The following is an 8186-nucleotide window of genomic DNA, read 5'->3' as shown; positions in this document are numbered from 1 at the left end:
CAACAGTGACTGCTACAGACAATTCTCCTTCACCGTTTCCATTCTTACCGAGTTTTATTCCCAGAAAAGGGGGGAGGGGGGTAGAAAGGCCCATGAAGAGCAGTCACCGCTCAACTTACAGAAAGGCGAGGCCCCGATCAGAGGCTGCCATCCCTCTTTCCCACCGTCCGGGTTCAAAAGCCAACACGTGCTCACTGTGGAAGAGGGCGGCTGAAATGGGGCTCAAAAGATTTATAAGACCCCCAATTCTGTCTTCCACGCACGCATCCTTTTCTTTTTGTTCTTTTTCTTTCTTCTCACGCTCAGCCTTAGCTTCTTCTTCCTCGTGTCTTCTGATCAGCTGTTCCACTTCCTTCTGTCCGAGGACTCCGATGACCGTCTTTCCATTCTCTCTGGTCGGCGTGGCAATTTCCACTGGGGGCAAACACACACACGCACGGCTGCGTTATAGCAATCACAGGTGCTAAAGTTGTTGCAGCTACCTTCAAATACCGTTTACATTCATCGCCGTTGCAAAATCACGTTAGGTACCTATCGCTAGGTTTTACAGCAGCACAGAAATACTCACGGCGCCGTTATTGCCAATGCGTGCGGCCTTCCATCCCCCGTAATTTCCGCTCGGGTCGCTCCGATAGAGCTGAAAGCCGTAACGCTTATCCCAGCCAATGGACAGCAGCGAGACGCCAAAGGCACGTTTTTCCCTTTAACCAAGAAAAGAGGACCGTCAAGCACATCGGCCGCCCAAAGGCAGTATCGCTACAGTCACTCGAGCTCCCCGAACGTAGCTGAAGCACCTTTCTTGTGAAGCTGAGCATTCGTAAGTGGCTCTGTTCTGGCCACCACAGAATAAGGCCCACCAAAACGTCCACTTGCTTCCGGGAGATGGGCACAGCCAGGAGACGGAGTTAAGACCCGGAGGACCGCTACTCCGCGCTGAGTTTAATTATTAGGTAAGAAAAGCAATCGGTTTCCAGATTTAAAAAGGCTATTTCTGCCTCTCGATGGTCTATTAATAAAACATATGATGATACATATCGCGGAAACCACGAAGCGCAAATGTACAAAAAGTTCTTCACTTACTTTTCAATTTCTTTTTACCATCTCATAAAAAAATTATTACCTAGAAAATGTCTCCCCTTTCTGGAATAAATATGCCCCAGATTTCCTACCTCCAAACTGCGCGTACGCTTGTTTGATATCACAGAGCGCTGTCACCAACTGCTCACGAGGAATTGGCTCCCGATACTGTAATAAATAAATACCTAGGATGAAAACACTGGCATAGTCATCATTTTTTCCTAAGACACAAAAATCTAAGCAAAACATATTCTGGACATAAACCTGCGCCATGGGGGGACATTGACAGTCACCTGTCACTTGAAAGGGGAGCAGGGGAATGTCAACATCCTAACGATCTTATGACCATAGCATTTTATAAGTTCGGGTTAGAAAAAAGAAGCAATTTTCAATTAATAAATCTGCGATGACTCTCATCTTGGCAAAAACGAGTTCTCCTTAGAGATGTCAAGCAGACTGACTTACCTGATCGTCACTCACACTCTCTCTGACCATACCTTTGGGCAATGAGCCTCAGTTCGTTGGTCAGAACGTTAGCGTCAGAAGTTACGCCGGCCACGGTGCAAGCCGTGCCCCTGGAGGAAGAAAAAAAAAAAAAATGTATTCATGTGTCTGTAAGCAGAGCAGGTGTCTGAGAGGGCCTTTAAGAAGTATTTGCAAAGCCCCGAGTTCCATGATAAGTTTACCATGCTCGCGTCAATGCTCTGGTTTTCTTCTGAACAGACAGAAACTACAGAAGGTTTATCTTTGCGGGACAAACCTGACGTCGTTTATGACATGAAAGATACACAGCGCCCCCTCCAGTTCTTCGATAGGCGTATTCAGCGCCACGACGCCGATCAGGGCGAGAGAAGGAGCACTAGGAAGCTAAAGCAAGTCCCGAGAGGGTCCAGAAGCAAGACAGAGGTTTTGCCAGAGGGGAAGAAAAACTACCCCCACTCCTGGGTCATCGGTATTCTCACCTCCAAAGGCCTGGCTGGCCGGGGCGGAGGGAGGGGGCTCAGGGGCTAGGCTCCCAGGAAAGGCGCCTTTCCTTTCTTTGCTGCCGCTCCCCGAGGGCTGCGCTGGCTCCCCTAGAGCTGGCACCCTCTGTCACCTGCTGTCACTACACCTCCGCAAGCCTGCCGGCTGCCGAGCGGCCCGTGGCCCGGCGGTGACTCTGGAGGGATGACGCTTCCTTGGACACGCATCCAAAGGCCCTAGAACCGGCACCCGCCTCGTCCCCCACTCAGGGGGGAAGTCTCTGACGGGCAAACCCAGTGCCCCGCCGGCTAGGAGTCCCGCACGCCCAACGACGCGAAACTGACGGGGCTCATCGAAACTGTTCCCAGACCTCCAGGGGTAGGATTCGGGACACTTCCACACAATTCCCGAGTAGCCGCTCGGAACACTCGGGGAGCCTGCCACGTGTCAGACCCTGCGCCAGTGTATTTCACTCGTGTTACTCTAGTTCATTAAACGGCCACCACCACTCGAGGCGGCACCGAAGCCCAGAGAAGGAAAGCAACGGGTGCGAGGTCACACAGACTTAACCCAGATCTGCACACCTACCACGCCTGTACTCCGAACGGTATAGAGTAGTTTCTCCACCTAGGGCTTGGCCCTGCACGTCAAAAGCATAACGCATCGTCCTAAGCCTCAAGGAAGTTTCAAATAAGAATCAAAAGTGTCCACCGGTAAAGGCACAATAACAAGCGTTCGCTTCAAGTTTACTACGGCACACGGGCCAGCCCTCCCGAAATACGTGCGATCCTACGTATGTGAGCACGTGAGATATTGAAACCCTCTCCCCCCTGTGAGCTCACTTACTCATCATCGAGCTTATAAATTTTTTCAGGGACAACAACTTCATCAAGCAGCTCGTGGATGTTGCGTCGCTCTGCTGCAAGCCAAACACCGTCGTTCGCTAAAGTTCCCGGACAGGTGCCCGCACGTCCGATGGCCTCCATGGCGTATTCAACCTGGTACAAGCGACCTGCAAAACACAAGCGGTGAGAAACCGAGACTCCCTTCTGGGTGCTTGCACCACTGGGCCAAGAGAGTCAGCGGGAACCCTGACAGGCTCTACCCTCGAGTCCCTCTGTCGTTCTCTCGTGCTGCGCGTGATCGACCTGGTGACCATAATGACATCAAAACACAAGAGAGCATGAACTATACAAAAAGTGTCTTGACTTCCGCCCCACCCCCACCCCCCCAAAAGTCAAGCACTTAAAAATACTTTTGAGACAGATTCTACAACTCCTATTTTGCCTCCTGGAGAAAATATAGTGGTCCTGGAGTCATAGCTTCGAGACCGCAAAGGAAAATATATACCCATGACTCCCGTCCACTGAAAGTAACTCCTGCGTAAAACACATCCTGGCACCCAGAGTCCAGTGTGTAGCAGGGAACCGATCATTTCTTCCCACTCCCATTTTCTCACGCAGGTCTGTAAGCTGAGTACCAGACCCTTTGTCAGGCGATAGCTTACGGACGTGTGCGGAACTTACCGTGTGTTCTGAACTTTACGGCTCCTGTCAAAAGAAAGTAAGGTAAGATCCTTACTAAAACGAAAGTTACAACTGAAAAAGCATTTCCACGGCTTAAAACCGTTCCGTCCACCCCCTTCTTTGGCCGAGGTGAGGGACGCAAACACGATTTGACACAGGTGGAGACCGAGGCACCGGGGCTGGAGGGGAAAATCGAAAAAGCCCTTTTTTGAAAAAAAAAAAAACCAACGCAGAAAAGGAGCCCAAATGAGACGCGGTAGAGGCAGAAAGAGGGATGAGACCCTGCAGGTCCAAGAGGAAGAACTGGGGAAGGAGAAAGAACGGGGCGTCCAGGCGGAGCAGGAAGCTTCAGCAGAAAACACTGAGTCGGACGCCTCACGGGCAAGAGACAAACGGCCGAAGCTCAAAAAAAAAAAAAAGAAAAGAAAGAATCGCAGCCGCTCGAAAGCTAAGCCAGTATCCCGACCACGGAGTCCAGGAGGACGGACACGTGAAGAGGGGCAGAGGCTTCTCCCGGGAGGGCTGGGGTCCTGCATGCGGAAGGAGGCGGGGGGTTGGGGGTGGGGGCGTGGGGCGACCTCGGCCCCCAGAGCACATTTCCCAAATAGCGGAACACCAGACGAAGGCCGCAGGACCGGCGCGCCCAGACGAGATTTCTTAAAGGTGGGCCGGGGCCTCGGGGCCTGCCTGGCACTTTGGGAGGCGGTGACCTGCGACCAGGCCGCCGGAGAGTCCTCATCCCCATGCTCCACGCCGGCCGGCGCAGCCGGCACCCCCGCGGCGCCCGAAAGGCAGGTACTAACCGGAGAAGAAAAACTGGAATCGGGGGCTACACGAAGGGCCTCACGCCACAGGAAGAACCCACTATCGGACACAGCCCGCCGAGTGTCCGCTGCCCATGTGGCCCACGCGCGTGCGCAGAACGATCTCGCGGGGTGGGGCAGGGGGCGGGGAGAACGGGCCGAAGATACGGAAGTCCTCCGGGGGCGGGGCCGAGGGCAAGGAAGCCCTTCGGGGGCGGAGACAAGGTGGCGGAAGACTCCCGGAAGCGGGGCGGGGCCGAACACCGGGAAGTCCTCTGGGGTGGGACCAACGTGGCGGAAGTGCGGCGGAAGGTCAGACCTCCCCGGAGGCGGCTCCTAAGCCCTCCGGGGGCGGGGACCAGGTGCCGGCGGCCTATCTGAAGCGGGGCGGGGGGCGGTGCAAGACCGTCCTCCACATCTTTCCAAACAGTACATTTCACTTACAGCGAGTTTACGCGGCGACACATTCAGCAGGCTATTTATATCGCCCTGCTTTTCTCCCCGCCAGGCCGGTCATGTATCATGCTAAGTCCATCAACATTTCTTCTGAGAAGGAGCCAAGTCCATTTTTATTTCCTCTGGGAGATGCTGGGACTAGGTTCATTTGCATGCAGTTCATTTGCGTACGTCAAAAGTCCGGGTGGGCGTTCCAGCCGCCGCCAGGTTCTGATGCCAAAATCTTTGTCAAAAGCCAAAATCTCCGAGTGGCCAGCCTGCCACTGCCTCTCTGACCTCATCTCCTGCACTCCTCCCCAGGGGTCACTCGCCTCTAGCCACACGGGCCTCCTCGCTGCTCCGCAAACACACCGGCACACGCCAGCCTCGGGGCCTTTGCACTCGCGACAGTTCCCCGGCCTGACACACCCTCCCCGGGGTAGTCCCACGGCCCGGCCGCTTCTCGGGGACACCTTTCCAGACCATGCTATTCAGACCCCGACACGCCCTGTCCTCCTTCCCAGTGTATTCTTCTCCAAGCTTACCGACACCCAAGGAGCCGAGGCACAGGCTTGAATCTCTGTGAAGCTGCTACGTAGAAAAAAATACCGAGGCCACAGCTAGAACGGCAGCTTCGTAAAGCTTGGACGTACACTCTGCGTCCCTAGAGTGCCGCCGCCGCCGCCGGGCGTCCCTAGAGTCGCGGAGAGGACAGAAGAAGAAATAGCTTAGCGGACGGCCCCCGAGCGATTTGACCTACAGAGGAGGATGGCATTGAATACAGAATGACATGCACACCTACCACACCCACTAACTGAGATATGGCGAGGCCAAACTGGATTTTTATCTTGTCATTCGTGGGTGTTCCACAGGACGGACCCATCTTTCGTCGCCTCGAAATCAATCCTTAAACAAGCCATCCTCATGTTTTGCAATAAAGAACGGTTCAGCTAATCCTGTCTAACAAATTTTTAAAAGTTAGCGTACCGGCTTCTCTCCTACAAATAACTTTTAAAAGTTCGTCATCATTAGTGAACCAAACTATTAGTTAGGCTATTATTAATAGTACTTTTAAGATGAAATATTAATACAATTCTTTGTGATCAATAAGGAACACTCCAGTTCAGATATGTTTTTAAGTTGAATCAGAGGACTCTCATGGAAATAGGCAGAGTTCCCTAAGAAGCACTCGGTACTTAGTACAGACTTATTTAACTTCCGAGTAACAGAAGCCTTTAAATGACCAGTTAGGGGGTTGCTTGACACACAATTTCAAACCTAGAAAACATGTAGGGAAGTAAAATAAACGTATCAACGGTAGATGTAAAAGAAACGTGCTTTAATTTCCATGTTTTTAGAAAAGACTTTATTGATGTATCTTTAGAGGGGAAGTGGGGAGAAATAGAGGGGGAGAAACATGAGTGTGTGGTCACTTCTCATGCACCCACACTGACTGGGGACCTGGCCTGCAACCCAGGCCTGTGCCCTGACTGGGAATCGAACCAGCAACCCTTTAGTTCACTCAATCCACGGAGCCACACCGGGCAGACATACATGATTTTAATATACAAAGATATACGAAGTACATAGTAGGTGCTCACTTTGTTGAATGCATACACGAATGAACACATGAGTCCATACCATCTGACAATTCCCTTTTCTTTCCAATATTCGGAGTTTCATCGTCGGTCGCGAAACAACTTTCACCTAGTTGCAGAAATTTGCTACTAAGGATGATGAGGCATTAGCCTGCGCTTCTTAAAATCGGAGACCTAGTCTTACTCAGATTTGAGTATGAAGAGAGGGGATAACAGCACGCTGGTTAAGAACACAGGATTTTCAGGTGGACGGCTTGGGTTCCTTCCAGCCTCTAACACCTGCTGTCTGACCTGAAAGCAAGTTACCTCCTTCTCTGCATATCAGTTTTGCCTTCTGTAAAACTGACCACGGTGAGGATGAAATAAAACTGTGCATGGAAGTGCCAGCACGGGGTCATTCTGATTATTCCACAAATGACTACTAGAGTAATGGTAACCGATAGACCTCCAAAGACACAAATACACAGAAATATTGCAACAAAAGCAGTCACTGCCTGCAGAGCTACTGATTCTGCCTGAAACCTCCCGGAGGGCCACTAAAGGTCGTTTCCCTACAGATCACCCGAGGAACGGAACCTTGCAAAATACGAGGGAAGAGCTTGTCTGTGGAACTGGGCACTCTCTGCACAGTACAATGACAGTTCAATAAGAAGCTTCCCCAGAGTCTACACCCTTTAAAGCTAATAATGATAATTAGAAGAGCAACCTACTAATAGCACACAGATGACATATTTCAAAAAAAAAAAAAAGTGAAGGGGTTCAAGCAGTGACGCACACTAAAAACAGTGTAAGAACAAAAACAAGAAGGTATTGGGCCGATAGTTAAAAATACAAACAACACGGGCGAAAAACTGGGACAACCGTAAAAGAACAACAATTTAAAACAAGACCCAAAAATTGCTAATAACAAGAGACAAAGTAAACTGGATACATAAAAGGTATAAATAAGAAAAATGACATTAACACTCTGAGAGACTTAAGTTTTGGCTGTACAAATTCAATTTTAACTTTGAATATCATTTCTCTAGTACTGTCTCAAATTTGGGGACTTAGAAGAATGATTTACCTAAAAAATTTGGTGATTAAGGAAGGACAAAGGACTGCAAAGCTGAAAACCTTATTTTGAATACTTGGCACCACCACTCGTTTAGCTGTGAACCTGCATGTGCCACAATATCCTAACCTACATCAATATGGATATCTATTGGCACAATGTCAATAACTGTTAAAAGTGTATGGCAAGAACTCTTCAAGTCATTATATTTGAATATTTTATGTATGTTTGAATTTTTTAATTCTAGAAAATTAATAAGAAATAATAACTTCTGCTTTGCTGCCTCACCGTTGTGCAGAAAAAATTAAATAAGCTACATTATCTTACTAAGTCAGGTAGTATCTAGGTAGTTTGCCATTCTTTTTTTTTTTTTTTTTAACCCCCGCTACGACTACTCACACTTAGTGTGCTGGGACAGACGTGCGCTCTGCACAGTCTCCCGCTGGCCTTACTCCTCGCTTTCGGGGTTCCTACAGCCACCCCGAAAGAGCACTGGGCCTGATGATGGGGTACATACGAAGCGTTTCTGGAAACCTGTTAGCTCTTCTGAAGCTCCATCCAGGAAGGCTGAGTCTATTAAAGATAGAAGCCTGTTAACCCTACAGGCTGAGTAGGCAGCCTGCCCCCTGTGCTGCAGTCCACGGCTCTGATGGCACGAGGCTGGCGCATCTCTTCAGTAGCTTGTAATAAATTCAGCAGCAAACGTCCCATTGTTTTCTTTGGATGATTA

General features: G+C 50.1%; 1 long non-coding RNA gene across 1 annotated transcript; it reads right to left on the bottom strand.

Annotated features, from left to right (window-relative positions):
• Positions 1-271: 271 nt before the first annotated feature.
• On the bottom strand, positions 272-1662 carry LOC149992218 (uncharacterized). Its single transcript, XR_016508481.1, has 3 exons — positions 1575-1662; positions 1170-1245; positions 272-414 (listed from the first exon to the last, which is right to left on the bottom strand). It is a non-coding gene; the product is annotated as an uncharacterized LOC149992218 (long non-coding RNA).
• Between the last annotated feature and the right edge of the window lie 6524 nt (positions 1663-8186).

This window comes from Furipterus horrens, unplaced genomic scaffold (genome assembly GCF_987537825.1).
Source record: "Furipterus horrens unplaced genomic scaffold, mFurHor1.1.pri manual_scaffold_16, whole genome shotgun sequence".
NCBI classification, from domain to species: Eukaryota; Metazoa; Chordata; class Mammalia; order Chiroptera; family Furipteridae; genus Furipterus; species Furipterus horrens.
This window is presented reverse-complemented; position numbering and strand designations above follow the sequence as displayed.